We start from the raw sequence: 19344 nt of genomic DNA, 5'->3' as shown, positions 1-19344 counted from the left end.
GAGCAGATTTGACAGGTGCTAAAGATTAGCTGACTTGGGAGCTATGGGATGCGTGAGGACTTGGCCAATCTACCTAGAAGTCTAGACCACATAGAAGACTTTATCACTTAATTTATTTTCATTGCGGGTTGTACTTATCTTATATTAAGTATTAGTTGGATAATTTGTAATAAACACGTAATCGTTAAGTTTTAATTTAAAGTACTTTGGTATTGTTGTACTTTGTTATTCACTACCTCGGGGAACCGAGATGGTAACGGTCCGGTTTATTAGGGAACGTCTTGCTAAAGGCTCCTTCATAAACCGGGGTGTTACATCCTTTTCCAATGTCCAACACCATTACAATAATGGCATTTATCAAGAGGACCCTTCTTGGTCTTCGAAGTGCTAGCTTCAAAGGTCTTAGCCTTGGTGGACATGGGAGCTTGCCTCTTACCCTTTTTCCCATTTTTTTTGAACTTCCCTTTGCTCTTAGTGCTTATATTAAGCACGTCCTTAGGTGGGTTAACATTTAACCCCATGTCTCTTTCGGCTTGCACAAGTAACTTGTGCAACTCTTAAAGAGACACGTCCTTGTCTTGCATGTTAACATTCACCCGGAATTGAACATATGCTTTGACTTTGGATAAGGAGTTTAGAATCCTATCTACAATGAGCTCTTTGGGGATCTAAACCTTTTGAATCTTCAAAGTCTTGACTAACTCTAACAATTTGAGCACGTGAGGGCTAATCTTTTGGCCCTCCTTAAAATCGAGATCAAAGAATGCCGAGGCCGCCTCATATTGGACGATCCTCGGTGTTTGTGAAAACATTGTCACAAGTTTGGAATAGATTTCATTAGCGGTGCCCATTTTAAAGGCTCTCCTTTGGAGATCCGCCTCCATTGCAAAAATCAACACATTTTTCATAGCGGCGGACTCTTTGTGGTAAGCCTCATATGCTTCCCTAGTAGCGGCACTCGACCTAGCATTAGGTTCGGGTGGAGAGGCCTCGGTGAGGTAACGAAGCTTGTCGTCACCTTGGGCGGCTAATTTGAGTTGGGCATCCCAATCATTGAAATTTGACACATTCTTTTCAAGTTTACAACGATCCATGAAGGATCGGAGCCATGAAACATTAGTGAGAGGTGCGGCGTTGGTGTTTGGTGCGGCCATTGGTTATGAGAAATAAAAGAGGTCTGCAAAATAAAATAGAAGGAATAAAACATTTGTCGTTTTCAAAATAATAATAACACTCATAAATTTTATTTTTAAACAAGTTTTATTGCATTTATCTAGTGACCTCTACCCAACTTGATAAATGATTCCGAGATCTAAATTCATATTAACTTGGACACGGTAGGGCCGATTCATCCCTTATCAATATAACTCGGTGGATTAACGCTTTAATCGATTCTACTTTTAGAACTCTTGGTCGATAAAATTACATTAATATTTATCTTTAGCCCGGAACACATGCGACTACGGTCACGAATACTTCCGTTGAGCTCAATCCAAATTTCGAATAAATGTGTCCATGATCCAAATCCACATCAACTTGGGCACGATAGGGCCGATTCATCCCTTATCAACATGAATTCGGTGGATAGACATTTATCACCCACTTCCCCTACGTAACAAGGTTTGTACCCCGGTAGGGCCGAGCGCACTCCCTCACGAAATAGGTTTTCATGGTTTCTATTTTTTGGTAAGGCAAAGTCTCAGTTGTTTATTTTAGCGAGAGGTCATGTCAATTTAGTATCTATCACATTTTAAGTGAACTAAAGCGTTGAACCACGATAATTGTAATTGACACGGTCGAATAACTCGATTAAATGATAATGCATGTTTTAGTTATGGTGACTTAGCGATGCATGCAACATATAAATAAAATGCAAAACATAATTAAATTCCTAGTATGGCCTTCCTAAAATAGTAAATCTAATAAACTATTGCAAATTCGGAAACTAACTCCTTTGGTCCCTTGAACTTCGGTCTTGACACGCATTTCAAGGCAACATTCTTTGATGGATCGCCTTCTCGAGTGGCACCGTCTTCAAGGAACTCCGGAATAAATAAATTACATAATAAATCACATAATTTCCTATTATACATTTGTAATTAAAATAAAAATAAAAATAAATCTATTAAATTACAAAACGGTGATACGAGATCACAAATAAATTACAACCGAATCGATATTCCCATACATTTCGGGTAATACCAATTAAAACTAAGGCCATACTAAGTAAAATTACATAATTCAAAAATTACTTAAAATTAAAATATGACAATCATAAATAAAATACAGCATTATAATATGTATGAACATGCCCAATTTTATGCTAAATCGCCTTTAAGGAGCCAATATCGTATATTAATCCGTTTTTACGGATTTGCCTGATTTAACCTTTTAAAATCACAATAATTACATAAATTCATATTTTTGTACAAGTTAATTACCCTAACCAACTTAGGACTCAAATTAGTCTCCACTAACATATTGACAATAATTAACCTATATTTCTTAATATTGTTCATAAATGGACTTAAAATACAAAATTATGTCATAAACTTCAAATTAAATCATAAAAATTTCACATAAATTTGAAATTTGAAATTTAAACTCATGAACATTCTGTAAAAATACCATGAAACTCATAATATTCAAAACTTAGGTTAAAAATTTCAAAAATTTATCGAGAAAAACAATGTTGCGGTTTATCAATTTTAACAATTATCACCATAAAAATACGAGAAAAATTATTTTTATCAACTTTTAACTTTTAGATTTGAAATATATGATAAAATGCAATATGTGACGTTTTTTCTTAGTCATGAAGTATGTTTTAGCATTTTTACAAATTAAAGTCACTATTTATGTGATTTTTCATAAAAAATTCATAAATCATGCATAAAGACTTCATTATAGCCAAATATTTTACACACATCTTTTAAAATTTCATGTGACAACATACTATATTTCCATGACCAGATTCGAAATATAACTCATATTAACCTATTTTCCCATTTAAATACGATTTTAACTTGAAAAATCCATATTTCAAGCAATACAACTCATTTTATTATGAAACTTTACAGGCCATCAGTAGATAATATATGTGAAAACATATCCAAAAATCACTGAAAAAATCGAAGTTTAGCTATTTTTAGTCCAAAAATGACATTTTTATCATAAAAATCACATTTTAATGCCATTATTTTATAAAATGAACAATAAAATCCATAAATAAACCAAAATATCCTAAATACATTTTAGGACCAGAAACTTTAACATGCAAATAAATTTCGTGATATGTCATAATAAACAAAAATTTATAAGTTTTGTTTGTTAATCTTATAGCTCGGAAAAACAATAACCGATTTGCATGCAAACAACCGAAGGCTCATGATACCGCTTTTTAGAAATATTAATCTAATTAATTCAACATATTCATAAATGTTACATTTTAATTTAGTCATAAAATTAAAACTAGATCTTATGCATGCAAACTAAAAGACAAGAGAAGAAATCGTCATTCTTACAATAGAAATTTCGGATTAAAGGGCACAAGTAAGATCTCCTTCTTACTTGTTCTTGAACTTTTCTTATATGGATGAACAAGGATTCAAGCTTAGAATCCCTCCTTAAAGCATATACCCAAGATGACCCTTAAAAGACTATTATTATTTGATCTAGAATAATTATAATCTTACTAAAAATTGATTCAAAAACTATTATTTTGATCTCTATTATTTCGGTATAGAGAGGAAGGATTTTGGAGTTTTTTTATCTCTCTAATTTTTCATAAGAGTAGAGAGTTAATTATATTTCTTACACTAGAAATTTTTATGTAAAATTGTGAATGATTAAGAGAAAAAACCATAGGCCTTTTTCTCCTTTAAAAACCGGGTATGGGGGGTGGCAAGGGCCAATGCATGACCTAGATACTCTTCATAAAAGCAACTAGGTGTGCATGGCTATATTTAGGTTCAATGATCATGTTTTCCACTTAAAAATAATCAACACAATTTTTATCCTAATACTCCCTCCATTTTGGCACTTATATAAAATGGAAAGTCCATTTTATATTTTGTCATTTGTCAATTGTCACATGTTACTTGTCAAGTGAAATTGTCATGTATTTTTAACATATTAAAAATCAACGTATTAATAAAAATAATACGTCATGTACAAAATCGACTTAGTAATTCGTAATTACTTGTACCAAAAAGGTTTACCAATTATAAATCACAACATCTTGTATTTATAATAAATTATTCATTCAGTTTCAATTGTTTCCGTAAACAATAATTTCATCTAAGTAATAAAACAATTCGATCACTTAGACCGTATCTTATTTAATCAAATTACAATGAGACACGCAAATATTACTTCCAAAATCGTCCGTCAATTTTAAGTAATTTAATTAACTCGTATCGTCAGACGATCAATTAAATATTCAATTAAGAGTATCATCCTTTAGGTATGACCTTAGGGGATCAACTGATCACCACCGTCACACGACAATAATGTCAAACTCTAGTCAGCCAATCATTACCGATATGTGTGGACCAGTTGACAGTAAAATATTACATCCCACATGTATTCTTAAAATGATATTTAAACATGTGATCATCATGATCGACAGTTGTGATCGCATTAATGTCGGAGGACACATATTCCAACAGATCCTTGGGCTGACACATTGGTAACAATAAAACTAGGTGTCGTAATACTAGAATTAACTATCAAATTAACAATTTATAACCTAAACTTTGACTCTACTAACTTTAAACTTAAAACAATAGCAAAGTGGAAGTAAAGGGTCGTACCCAAGAGAAGGGGATAAGACTAAAGCTTGAATTGTAAACTAATGGCTACTAAGTGGGTCTCTACTACTAATTAAGATGCTAATGACACTTTAAACTTAATCAAAGGGGCACTAATCACAAACAATGGGTATTAACAAAGGTCAACATATAGAAAACATAGATGGAAAAAGATTGGTTTTGAGAAACAAACATGGAAATATGAGTAGAACTTGAATATCTTCCTATTGAGACAATTCTACAAACAACTAGTATGCAAGATTCAATATAAAGGGGAAGACTTGATGCAATTCTCTCTTAGTAACCCAACAATGACAAAGCTTGACTCTTTTATTCCTCTCTTACAATTTTCTACCCAATACTATCATCTCAAGATGTTGATACATGCAAATTAAACCATCCACACATACCCTTCAAGCTTAAGCAACAAATCATTAAACCATGAAAAGAGACTAAGCATGAGCATTAAGAAATTGCCAAAAGATGAAGCTAGGATCAATTCCTCATATGATTAAACCATACAAATGAGTAAAAGACATGAACTTTTCTATTTGTTGCATGAATCCTTTAAACCAAATCAACAAACAACAAACTTGCTTCAACAATCCCAACTAAATTAAACCATTTCCTTAGGATTTGCACTAGTCAAGTAAATAACATGCAAGGATGGCCAACCCAAACATTCAATTACTCAACATAAGAAATAAAGCACAAGAAAAGAGCATTAGATAAATTAAGAGAGGTTTAAGAGTCTTACAATACCAAAGTTGGGTACTTTGATCAAATTACATCAAGTGAGGGGAAGATTAGCCTTCCATCTTCTTAGAAAAACCCAAGAAATGAGGAAAGATTAACATCCAATGCTAAAAGATTACAACTTTCAACCCAACTAAATTGTTCTTCCTACTACAAGTTTTTTAGAGATTATTCAATAATTAGATACTCACTAGGTCTTCAAACATGAGGGGTATATATATGGGTGCACTCCTTTCTAGGTTAAGAAACCTCAAAGCAAGCCCAAAAACACGGAGTGTTTTCTTAAGCCCGCGTTTAGAAACAACATTGCGCAGGCACCTCTGACGTAGGCGCAGGCTGCGCAAACTGCGCAGGCTGCGCACTTCCACTGCGCAGGCTGCGCACCATCTCGGGAGTTCTGCTCCAAAATCTTCAAACTTTGCTTCCTTCTTTACTTTCCAAGTTTCACTCCTACTTCTTCAAGCTGGCTTCTAGGCTACATGGGGGCTCCTTGTGCTTGTCTTAACCTTTGAAGGGTGCTCTATGCCTCTCGGGTTCCGTTCATGAGGATCAATCGTCCAACCGAGGTGAATTACACAAGTTTAACCACATCAACCCCTATGCCAAGTGTTAGGAAAAGCATACTAAAAGACCCATATTAAAAGACACGAGGGTGATAAAATCACCCTCTTAGACCGACACAAAACGTTACTATCAAACTCCCCCACACTTAGACTTTTGCTAGTCCCGAGCAAAACCCGGAACAAGTGCCCGTAAAGTCCACAAGAGGGTGTGGGAGGGAATGATCTCTCTTCCCTTTCCTCTTCCTTCTTATACCTCCCTCAAAACACAACCACCGATTAAAAAGAAAAGACATGACTCAAAGTTTTTGCACACACTCTTCACTCACTCACCCTCCTTATTTCTCCCTCAAACAAGACACGACACACCACCAACTCCGACTCATCAATCAATTCCACCCTTCTTATATCACCAAGGTAGTAATGGTCACTCTTGCCTTATCCCAAGGCAATAGCAAAGTGACCTCTCGTCCTCCTAACAATCACAACTCACCACTACTTATGACACCCCCTTATCACTCCATATAAATGCAAGATCATGCTACTTGGTTGGCCAAACACCCTTAAGAATCAACAACTCAAGTAGCCAATCGGAAAAACCACCAATTTGAAGCAAATTTTTGTGATACAAAAAGAAATTAAGTCCTAATCTAGCCTCCTTCCAAGACCCTCCTTATCACTCCCTTCTTATCCCTCCATATTTTTGGTGTTACAATTTTCAATTTTTTTCAATTTTTTTTTGGTGAAAATCCCTCATTTTGCCTAAGGTGCCCTTTCGGGTTTTCACCTTAGCTTTTTCCTTTCCTCTCATTGGTGGCTCGCAACTCAATTCTTCATTTTGCCCGGAATGCCCTTTCGGGTTTTCATTCCGTCCTCGGCCACCTTTCCCAATCTTGCCTAGGCGCCCACCCTTGTGGGTTTTCACCTAGCCGGGATTTTCATTTTTTTTTTTTTTTTTTTTTTTTTTTTTTTTTTTTTTAAAGCACACATTCATTGGAAAGAAATGTACATATCTTACAATTTCAATCATCTTACTCCCCCACACTTAGATTCCACATTGTCCTCAATGTGGAGGAGTACCCTCATCCTCTCATGGTTGGTAGGTGGAGGGACCCGAGCCTTCCCCTTGCTCATTTGTCCCTTGATCTCTTCTTCTTCTTCCTCTTGCTTGCCTCACTCTCTTGGCCCTCTCATAGGCCTCCTCAACTTGAGGCTCGGTGATGGTTGGTTGGTAGGTGGGGTCATTTGGATGGAGGGTCATGCCGAAAAGGCCCCGGATAAGCCCAAAAGAATCCTCATGAGCTTGAGCATCTTCATAAGAGTCTTCAACATATTGGTGGTGCCGCTCATTTTGCACCGCGAATTGTTGAGATGCTTGCTCTCTCCATTCATTTTGGGCCTTCCACATGGCTTGTTGCTCTTCCATGTACTTGGCTTGTTGTTGTTGCCAAGCATATGCCTCATCTTGCCTCTTAGCCATGTCTTGGAGCATCTTCATTTGGGCTCTTTCGGCCTCCGCACTCAACTTTTGATGCTCCATACTAGCAACCCTCCATTGATCCAAACTCTCAAGCCGTGGCGTTTGTTGTTGTTGCCACGCATAAGAGCTATCAACTCTCCCACTAATTGCCTCCAAAGTTCCCCGGGTCTCCGTGAAGTAATTAAACATTTGTTGTTGCCACGGGGCGATTGGGGGAGTAGAGCTTGTTCCCGCCTCAAACATTGGTGTGTCGTGTATGGGCGGGTCACGCTCTATGTTCCGAATCTCCCTCTCTTCGTCACTATCAACGTGGACAACCGGGGGTGGTTCGACCCTTCTCCGTTGCTCCCTCCTTTGTTCCGGCGTGTCGGGTGGGCAAAAGAAATGAATGGCACGAGTGCCATGAGGAATCGGGCCGTTCTTTGGTAGAACCATGTAGGGAGTTTTTCCCTCTCCCAACCAATTGCATTTAAAATTTTGTTTATCAAGGACTTGGATCATATGTGTTTCCTCAAGGCCATGCACATTATAAAAATGATTTCCCCAAACGGGGAGTTGGTCATCCGACGTCGAACCCACAAATTTCTCCACAAAAAGGGTGATGAGACCCCCACCATTGATATTACCTCTCCTCCTCTTCTTATGTTTTAAGCAAGAATCAACAAAAAGCCGAGCCCAATCCGGCACACCACTCCCTTCCGGGAGCATAGCCCAAATGCACTCCCTCACCGCATCGCTTACTTTCGTTGGCTCCCCCATGGAGAAGAACCAACAAGCCAAACACCTTGTCAAAATACGGATTGCGGGGTTGGTTATGGCGGAAAGTTTATCATTATGATCTTGGGCATCCCTTCCCGTGAGGTGACACCACACCTCATTAAGCTTGCCCTTGGGTGGGTTGACCGGGGAGGGCGGTTTTGTGATTCTTAAAATCTCTCTTACCTCATCAAAAGAAATCGAATGCCACACTTTATGAAGACGGAAATTCACTCTCTCATTCGCCCCCTCCCCCGTTTTAGAGATGGTGGACAAGAATTCATAAGTAAAAGAGCGGTATGTGTCGTCATGAAGGTCCATGTATAGCTCTAATCCTACCCGACTCAAAAGTTGAAAAGTGATTTCCTCTAATCCTAGTTCTTGAAGAGTGTCACGGTGGAGGAATTTGGTGATGGGGGTGGGGTTTTCTTTTTCAAGTTTTGCAAAGATTTTCTTTTGTTCCGCACTTAGACCCTCATTCCCGTTAAACACCTTGGGGTTACTTCCTTCCCCTTGTTGAGCTTTCCTCTTCCCAAAAACCATGGTCTAACAAGCAAGAGTACCAAAAGGACCAACAAAAACACTCAAAACAGTTTTGCTCTCGTTGAGGCAATTCAACAAACACCTTCAAGGCACAAATTCAAGAAGGTGGGATTAAGTGATGTTTGTTGAATACCTCGTCCCTTTCTCAGAAAACAAGTTTGTCCCAGCAATTATAGACAACAATCAATCAAAATTATCCAACAATTTAATGTATAAACACCAAATCTCGGATTAAAGCAAAGTAAGTAAAGAAAAAGATTGGAAAAGTTGTTATACCTCCCCGAATCCACTTAAAATGCTAGTTGATTGAAGTATAATGCTAAAAACCCTTCCAAGAATGCTCCAATTACCCAGAAATCGCTTGAAACGAACTTGAATCCACAATTTGCAAGGTTAGGGTTTGGGATGAAATTGGGGAAAATCAGGATTTTGAAAGGTAAAGTGAGTATTTGAGTTGTTGGGTTGGGTTGAGAGGTGATTGTGATGAAAGGAAGGGGTTTGTTGAAGGTTTGATGGTGGATTTTTGATGAAGGTGATGAAGTTGAGTTGGGAAATTGGGGGTTGCAGGAGGAAAGTGTCGAAAGAAATGAAGGCAAAGTGTTTTTGGTTTGTAAAAAGCCCCGTCTAAATCCCGTGGTCTGCTTCCTGCGCAGGCTGCGCTTTTCAACTGCGCAGGCTGCGCCAAATTGCGCAGGCTGCGCCAAATTGCGCAGGCTGCGCCCTGGCTCGGGATGTCGAGTAAAAAACTTGCCATCAACTTTTTCTTTGTGGGGATTCTTGGCCTTCCTTTCGTGCTTTTCCTTCATTTGACTCGTATAGATGGTGGCCCGAGTCATTTCACCTCCCGATACGACTTGGGCACGCGTCCCAAGGAGCTTCATCCTACTACCTTCAAACACTTCAACAAACTTTCAAAAGAATCCATAATGCATGCTTTTAAAACGCGTTAAGAGTAAATAAATTGACAAGAAAGCAGTAAATTTTATGCTACAAAGAGGGAATATTTACAAAAGTTGCCGTTTGTTTAACGTCGATGGCTCGACAAAGTCAATGATGGAAGATCAATCTTTGTAAATTGGATCTTCTAAAAGAAGATCCTCTTCACCTTGTAGTTCGATGCCTTTGTAGTACTTCTTCAACCTTTGTCCATTCACTTTTATAACCTTCCCCGAGGTCGGGTCTTCCACCTCCACCGCTCCGTGGGGAAAAACCTTCTTGACTTTGTAAGGTCCAAACCACTTTGACCTTAGCTTGCCGGGAAAATTCTTGAGTCGACTTTGAAAAACCAACACATCTTCTCCCTCTTTGAAAACTCTTCTTGTGACCATCTTGTCATGCCAAGACCGAGCCTTTTCCTTGTAGATGCTAGCATTGTCATAGGCATTGTGCCTAAGCTCTTCCAATTCTTGTATTTGAAGCTTTCGGTGCAATCCCGCCTCATCGACATTTTGATTAAAAGCTTTGATTGCCCAATAGGCTTTGTGCTCCACTTCTACGGGAAGGTGGCATCCCTTCCCATAAATTAGCCTATACGGGGACATGTCGATTGGGGTCTTATAGGCCGTTCTATAAGCCCAAAGAGCATCTTCAAGCCTCTTGCTCCAATCCTTTCGGTCGGGATTGACCGTTCTTTCCAAGATGTGTTTAACCTCCCGGTTAGAGACTTCCGCTTGGCCATTTGTTTGGGGGTGATATGCCGTAGAAACTTTGTGGAGCACACCATATTTTTGAAGCAAGGTTGAGATCACCTTGTTACAAAAATGAGTCCCCCTATCACTCACAATGGCTTTTGGGAAGCCGAATCTTGAAAATATATTGCTTTTGACAAATGCTTGCACCGTCTTTGCATCATCACATTTTGTGGGGATGGCTTCTACCCACTTAGACACGTAGTCGACCGCCAAGAGGATGTAGATGTATCCATAGGAGTTAGGGAATGGCCCCATGAAGTCAATTCCCCAAACATCAAAAATTTCCAAGTAGAGCATCGGTTGTTGGGGCATTTCGTTCCTACGTGATATGTTGCCAAAACATTGGCACCTATTGTTGGGGTTGGTGTCTTTAACAGTTAGTGCAAGGACTTATAAATCTCTAAAAGGATCAAAGGGTATACTTTGTATCATAATCAGTTGATCCACGTTTATCAATAACGGTTGGCTTCCTAGATAAGTTTGACGTTATTGTCATACAGATGGCGGTGATCAACTGGTCCCTAAAAGTCACACCTATAGGATACGTTTTGAGTGATGTGACGGTATAAAATACAGTCATGTAGATGCCAAATTTGACTAACCAGTTAGTCTGAGTTATTTGACTAATAATTAGTCAAAATGTGATGTTGAGATATTATATTTAATACGGATTAAATATCATGGGCTAAAGGCGAATTAACCAGTTAATTCGTAAAATTAAATATAAGCGTTTTATATTTAATTAAATGTATATTGAATATAATTATACAATATTTTTTTGTCGGACATGTATTAATAATTCAACTAACCCGTATTATTAGTTGATGCCTTAATTTCCGATAACCGATAACAGTTTATAATGAAACCGCGTCGTATACACTTAGCGAATTATGGACCGGACCACGAGTTTAAGTGAAGAGGAAATGAAAAGCCCATTTCCCTCCTCTCACTCGGTTTGGCCGAGACCTACATAGACAAAAGGAGAGCTTCTCCTCTTGTCTAACCTAATATTCATTTTGCTAAAATAATTAGGGTTTTGGGAATTGTGCCTCCCGAATTCCGGATCTCTCATCCAACACAAACTCACAAAACAATCCCCTCGATATTGCAAGGCAATTAGGGGATTATCTCTAGCACAAGGGCATTACTCGGACATCTTGGGTGCAACGATTAGGAGGAGATCTAACTTGATCTCTCATTGCCTTTTGCACTAGGACCGAAGGTTATTTCTATATCTTTATCGTTTTATTGTGTTTTTCGTTTTATGACTATAATCACATGTAAATTTTGCGTTATAATCCTATAATTAAAGGGTATTATACGGATTTTACCCTACAAGTGGTATCAGAGCGAGGCCACGTAAATTTTTATATGTGTTTTTCATCAAACGATTGTTGAAACGATGAATTTTGGTTAAAAAAATGTCACGGCTCATTTTTTTTTTACTCGGCAGAATTTTTTTTTGCTGCGTTTTTTTTTGTTGCTTTGTGCCTTGGGATCCGTGTCTTGTTTACACGGTGATGGTTGGTTTGTTTTGTTTTAATTTTGATCTTTGCATATTGTTTTGAAATCGATATTCATTCCAATATGTTAAAGATGTATCAAAATTTTGCATAAAATTTCGTGAGGCATCATTTTTTTGTCTCGGCTATTTTTTACACGGACTGTTTTTTTTTGCGTTGGAAACCGTGTCAAGTTTACACGGTTGCATTGTCGATTTTTGGTTTTGTTTACGTGTTGTTCTTAGCGATTTGTTGTTTTAAACGATAATTACAACAATATGTGAAGAACATGTCAATTGTATTTTTGTTTTAATCCGGATTAGAATAAATTGCAATTGTGTTTTATCAAACCGTTTGTTTTGATCTTTTGTTGCTCACGGTTTTGAGCCATGAAATTTTTTTTTTTTTTTTTTTTTTTTTTTTTTGCCTTTTGATGCTCTCGGTTAAAGCATTTTAAAAAAAAAAAAAAAAAAAAACTTTTTAGGTTCTGTACTGTTCACGTACAAAGATGATACTGAGAGAAAAAAAAAATTTCTGTTTTTTTTTTCCGGCCTTTTAATGCATAAAACGTTTTTATGCTCTCGCTTGTTAGTGAAACGGTTCACCCACGTAAAATAAAGTTACTTTAAAACGATTTATTGTAACGGATTATCTCGGATTAAAATTAATTTGACTAAAGCGGTTTTGTCATATAATTTTAATTATCTTTGGTGGTTTGGATAAAAATTTAACATAATTACGGAATTATGTCACGAATAAATTTAATTTTTAGTTGATGCATTTTAATTTATCGTTCTTGTTTATATTTTGAATGTTTTGAATGCCTTTTAATTACGTATTTAATTATTTTGCAAACAGTTGTAACTTAGTGTGGCCTTAGTAGAACGTGTTACCGTAATGATGGAACACGGTCTTGGTTGTATTTTGAGATCTCGTATCTCCATTTTATTTCTTTTAATTACAGTTTTTATTTAGAATGTAAATAGGTTTATATTTGTAAATTTTAATTGTAATTTTTGAGAAGACTAAAGATGGAGACCGGAGCTCACTCCCGCTACATGGACAAAGATGGAACACCAAGACAAGCTTTCGGGTCCAACGGTGGATTCCAAAGTTGTATTTTGTTCTTTTTACTAGGATAGGCCACACTAGGAATTTTTATTTACGTATCGCATTCATTTATTTATTTTATTGTAACGATAGTATGCATCATATTCCGCCTAAAAACCAAACCACCTAATAATTGCATGAAAACTGACACATATAGAGGTCACGAGTTAGTTTTCTTTGACATTCGCATGTCACACGATTTTAAGCCATCACCCAAATTAATTCATTCACGCAGACGCTAGTTATTCGTTCACTTAAAATGAATTATAATTAAGTTGATGGGATCTTCCTCGTATAAACAAAAATTGAGAACGGTCTTTAAAGGTCAAACTCCAATGAGTCCCTTCTTCGTCGGTAGGCATAATATGACCCCTTCTACGTCGGGTAAGTTGGAACCGATTGATCTATTTTATCTCAACACTATGGTCACTCGTACGATCCTGTGACTATGGTGGACTATAGATAGGATTTACGGAAATCTATCGACCAAGAGTTCTTCCGGAAGAATTAGCTAAACAGTTGGCTTATCAATTTACAGAAATTGAGTCTTGGGATCACTTGTATCATTCTTGAGGGAGATCAATTATGCAAGTGCATTGAGTCTACATGTTAAAATGAATTTTAAATAGACTTAAATCACCTCGATGAGTTGCTTATTTCGTTTTGTTTTTCTTTCTTTTTCAGTGTAGATCACGTTCTTTAACTGCAAATAACAAATGGCTGGTTCTGCTGATAACCCAATGCCAAGTGCCACATTGGACCGTGAGTCCTGGCTTCGGATCTTCATGAATCGGATGAATCGGTCTACTCGATCAAGAATGATGGATCCAACCCGGAGATCGGGAGGCGGCATTACGGAATGCTTGCCGCCGCGACGGAAACTCAAATATCTATTAGAGCCCCTCCCGGCAAACCCAGGTCCCACGGCTAGAGCTGCTGAAATCACCAAGTTTAATGATTTCTGTATGGAAGCGGGTGCGATTAAAAACGTACTCATTTTTGCAATGGAATCCAATTTGCAGAAACGCTTCATAGCCCATGGTGCAAACAAGATTTTCACCACGCTCACCAAGGAATTCTCGAAAGCACCGAGAATCGTGACCTATGAGCATACCACTCGCTTCTTTGATGCGAAACTCCGAAAGGGCCAACCGGTTAGCCCACACATTCTCAAAGATGATTGAGAATGTCGAGAAGCTGGAGACCTTTGATTGTAAGATCAGCGAGAACATTGTAATCGACCGCATACTTCACTCACTCCACGATGGTTATTCGCAATTTAGAGCGAATTACTATATGAATGATTTGAAGAAAACTCCCCATGAGCTGCACTCCCTTCTCGTACAGACCGAGAAGGACATGAAGCTCAGTGGGAGCATGAAACAGGATGTTCTCGTTGTGTCAAACAAAGGGAAAGGTAAGGGCAAAGCTCAGGCAAACCTAGCGAGGTAAACCGAAGTTTAAGAAGTCGGGTCCAGGTAAGAGTGGGCCTGGTGAGTCGAGCACCTCATCGGGCGCGACAAAGAGCAAAACCGAAAACATGGAATGCCATCACCGCCACAAGATGGGCATTGGAGGCGGACATGTCCTGTTTATCATGAGGACATAAAAGCGGGTCGCGTTAAACCTGTTGGTATGTCTTCTTCTTCTACTTTTATTCATATGATTGAGATTAACCATGCAAGTTACGGAACTTGGGTACTAGATACTGGTTGTGGTTCTCATCTGTGTAATCATGTGCAGGGCCTCCGAAATCTCAAGCCTCTCGTAAAGGGTGAGGTTGACCTGCGTGTTGGGAATGGAGCAAGAGTGGCTGCTATCTCAAAGGGGACATATGTGATCCAGCTTCCTAGCGGATTTGAGTTGTCATTATATGACTGCTATTATGTTCCTAGTCTTTCGAAAAACATTATTTCAGTTTCTGCACTTGACAAACTTGGTTTTTCATTTGTAATAGAAAATAATGCTTGCATTTTCTCTTTACACGATATGATTTATGGCAAGGCGAGTCTCCATGAACGGAATTTATGTTTTAGATCGACGACCAAATATTACACGTAATGAATAAAAAGTTAAAGGTTGGTGACAAAGATCAAACGTATCTATGGCACTGCCGTATGGGACACATTAATGAGAAACGTGTAAAACAACTCATTAAAAATGGAGCTATCTCGGCCTTTGATTTTCAATCATTTGGCACGTGTGAATCATGTCTCATCGGTAAGATGACTCGTATTTCCTTCAAAGGTGTTGGAATGCGCGCTGCTGACCTATTAGGGCTCATACACACGGATGTATGTGGTCCTATGCCAATCACCGCACGAGAAGGCTATAGGTATTTCATCACTTTCACGGATGATTTAAGTAGATATGGCTATGTCTACTTAATGAAGCACAAAAGTGAATCCTTTGAGAAATTCAAAGAATACCAAAATAGGGTACGGAACCTACTTGGTAGAAAGATAAAAACACTACGTTCGGATCGTGGTGGCGAGTATCTTTCTCACGAGTTTGATCAACACCTTAAAGACTGTGGGATCGCCCTACGCTTAACTCCACCTGGAACACCTCAAATGAATGGTGTGTCCGAACGGAGAAATCGAACACTACTTGATATGGTTCGATCCATGATGAGTCACACGGTTTTACCTGATTCATTATGGGGTTATGCTCTTTTGTCACCGCTCTAATACTTAACCAAGTCCGTCTAAAGTCACGTGACAAGACTCCATATGAACTATGGAAGGGAACGGTCCCTAACTTGTCCTTTATACGGGTTTGGGGCTGCGAGGCTTATGTCAAGTGGAGATCTGAAGATAAGCTCGGCCCGCGATCGGTCAAGACATACTTTATAGGTTATCCTAAAGGAACACGTGGTCATTACTTCTATTCGCCAACCGAACAACGTGTTTTTGTTGCGGCTAGTGCGACATTCTTAGAGAAGGAATTTCTCGAGAATGCAAAGAGTGATAGAACCTTCGACCTGTCGGAGATTCCAGAACCAAACACCGAGCAACCATTGGAGGAACCTATTCCTTCAATCCCGGCTGCGTGAATACTCCCGAGGAACCTAGGAGGTCGGGAAGAGTCTCTATTCCTCCGATGAGATACATTGGTATGATCGAGGAACAGGATATAGATGACGTTCTACTCTTAACGAGTAGTGAACCCGCAACCTATAAAGGTGCCATGACTAGTTCTGACTCAAAGCTATGGCTTGAGGCCATGCAATCCGAGATGGACTCCATGTATGAGAACAACGTGTGGGATCTTGTTGACTTACCTGCTAAGGTTCGTCCCCTTCAATGCAAATGGCTTTACAAGATAAAGCATTCTGTGGAAGGTCAACAAGATATCTATAAAGCACGACTTGTTGCTAAAGGTTTCACCCAAGTGCCAGGTTTGCACTACGATGAGATTTTTGCACCCGTAGTCATGCTGCGTTCCATTCGGATTATCTTAGTGATTGCCGCTTTTCATGACTATGAAATTTGGCAAATGGACGTGAAAACCGCCTTCTTAAACGGCTTTTTGGAGGAAGAGTTGTACATGGTACAACCCGAAGGTTTCATCGATCCAGCACATCCTAAGAAAGTGTGCAAGCTTAAGCGTTCCATTTATGGACTTAAACAAGCATCAAGGAGTTGGAATCATCGCTTCGACCAAGTGATAAAAGAAAATGGATTTACTCGATCGGTCGAGGAACCATGTCTATATATCAAGTCGAGTGGGAGCAAGATTGTCTTCCTAATATTGTATGTTGACGACATACTCCTGATTGGGAATGACATACCTCTCTTAACTTCGGTGAAAGTATGGTTGAAAAACCATTTCCAGATGAAAGATCTGGGAGAGGCACAAAGAATTCTAGGCATCCGTATCTATCGAGATAGATCACGACGGATGCTATCTCTCGATCGAGTCTTACATAGACAAAGTCCTAGAGAGATTCAGCATGACTAACTCCAAAAAGGGGTTCCTTCCTATGTCTCCAGGGGTGCATTTGAGCAAGTCTCAGGCACCAGAGACACCGGAAGAAAAAGAGCGCATGGCACGGATACCTTATGCCTCGGCAATAGGATCTATCATGTATGCCATGATATGCACACGTCCCGACGTGGCATATGCATTGAGTATGACAAGTCGATTCCAACATCCGGGTGAATCACATTGGATGGTGTCAAGAACATTCTTAAGTACCTACGGAGGACTAAAGATTGGGCATTGACTTATGGAGGCGAACAAAAGCTATGCGCAACCGATTCTGTGAGATGCTAGTTTCCAAACGGATCGTGATGACTCGAAATCTCGATCTGGATTCGTTTTTACTCTTAATGGCGCTGCAGATCACCGGAAGAGTTCAAACAAACTATTACAAAGATTCTACGACGAGTCCGAGTACTATGCCGCGTCCGAAGCTACAAAGGAAGCGATATGGATGCGTCAATTCTTACATGGGCTATCTGTAGTGCCTAGTTCGAATGACCCGATCACCATCTATTGCGACAATAGTGGTGCCATCTTCCAAGCTAAGGAGCCAAAGTCTAGCAACAAGTCTAGACATGTACAACGGAAAGCTCATCTAATCCGGGATTACGTGGAGCAAAAGGCAGTAGTGATAGAAAAGATTGCTATAGATGATAACATAGCAGATCCTCTCACTAAAGCATTACGACAAGATAAGCATGAAGGGCACGTTAATTCCATGGGAATTAAACGTGTTCCTAAGTTATAGTACTCTTTCATGGATTAGATTCATTCCCTTTTGTACTCTATACGACATCATCGTTTTGATACTTTATATATATATTTTGTTTTTCATGTGGATTTGTACGACAAATTTTGAACACCACAAAGTGAACTGAACGAACATTATATTTTTCAGTCCTTAATTGCCCACATGAGCTGATAACTCTGGCAATTATTTTGTGACGTTGGTTGATGGTGGGTTCAACTAGCCATAAGTCAACAGGTTGGTGACCAATCACGAGAGGCGATTTATACGGATATTTCGTAGGACACAATTGTGACATCGACGTGGAGTCCTAAATGTTATATAACATTCGGTGCCCGGTCGTGGATAGGACTTCCATGGTGATCCTAAGAGTCGATTCTTTTGACTATCGACTGTCTCTTGAGACTAAGGCAGATTTTGGGTGACTTTGGTTTCTTTCTCACGGTCATCCGTAACAGGGGGCCAAGTAGATTGTTTAAGGTCATTTCATGTTGTGCTTAGATCGGAAGGAGTTCGAGTTGAAGGAAATATTCAGCCTTTATCGTGGTACTCGATATTTCTCGGGGCCACTCGAGGAGTCAGAATCAAATGCATGGCCATGCTCGGATACGGATTCGTTTTATCGGTTAAGTTACTCTCTAGTCGGGGAAACCACTCTAGATCCAGATCGATTGTAAAATACGACCTTTGTGGATCCAGATCTGCAAATTGTTTTACATTGAGTGGGAGAAATTTTAAATGAATATGAGAATCGGTTATCGCACATACACTTGTACGGACAAGTGGGAGTTTGTTGGAGCTGTGTCCTCCAGTTAGTGCGGATAACGTCATTGCACATACACTTGTACGGACAAGTGGGAGCTTGTTGGGGTTGGTGTCCTTAACAGTTAGTGCAAGGACTTATAAATCTCTAAAAGGATCAAAGGGTATACTTTGTATCATAATCAGTTGATCCACGTTTATCAATAACGGTTGGCTTGCTAGATAAGTTTGACGTTATTGTCATACAGATGGCGGTGATCAACTGGTCCCTAAAAGTCACACCTATAGGATACGTTTTGAGTGATGTGACGGTATGAAAATACAGTCATGTAGATGCCAAATTTGACTAACCAGTTAGTCTGAGTTATTTGACTAATAATTAGTCAAAATGTGATGTTGAGATATTATATTTAATACGGATTAAATATCATGGGCTAAAGGCGAATTAACCAGTTAATTCGTAAAATTAAATATAAGCGTTTTATATTTAATTAAATGTATATTGAATATAATTATACAATACTGTTTTGTCGGACATGTATTAATAATTCAACTAACCCGTATTATTAGTTGATGCCTTAATTTCCGATAACCGATAACAGTTTATAATGAAACCGCGTCGTATACACTTAGCGAAT

This window comes from Silene latifolia, unplaced genomic scaffold, assembly GCF_048544455.1.
Source record: "Silene latifolia isolate original U9 population unplaced genomic scaffold, ASM4854445v1 chrun_scaffold_16, whole genome shotgun sequence".
Taxonomy (NCBI): Eukaryota; Viridiplantae; Streptophyta; class Magnoliopsida; order Caryophyllales; family Caryophyllaceae; genus Silene; species Silene latifolia.
This window is presented reverse-complemented; position numbering follows the sequence as displayed.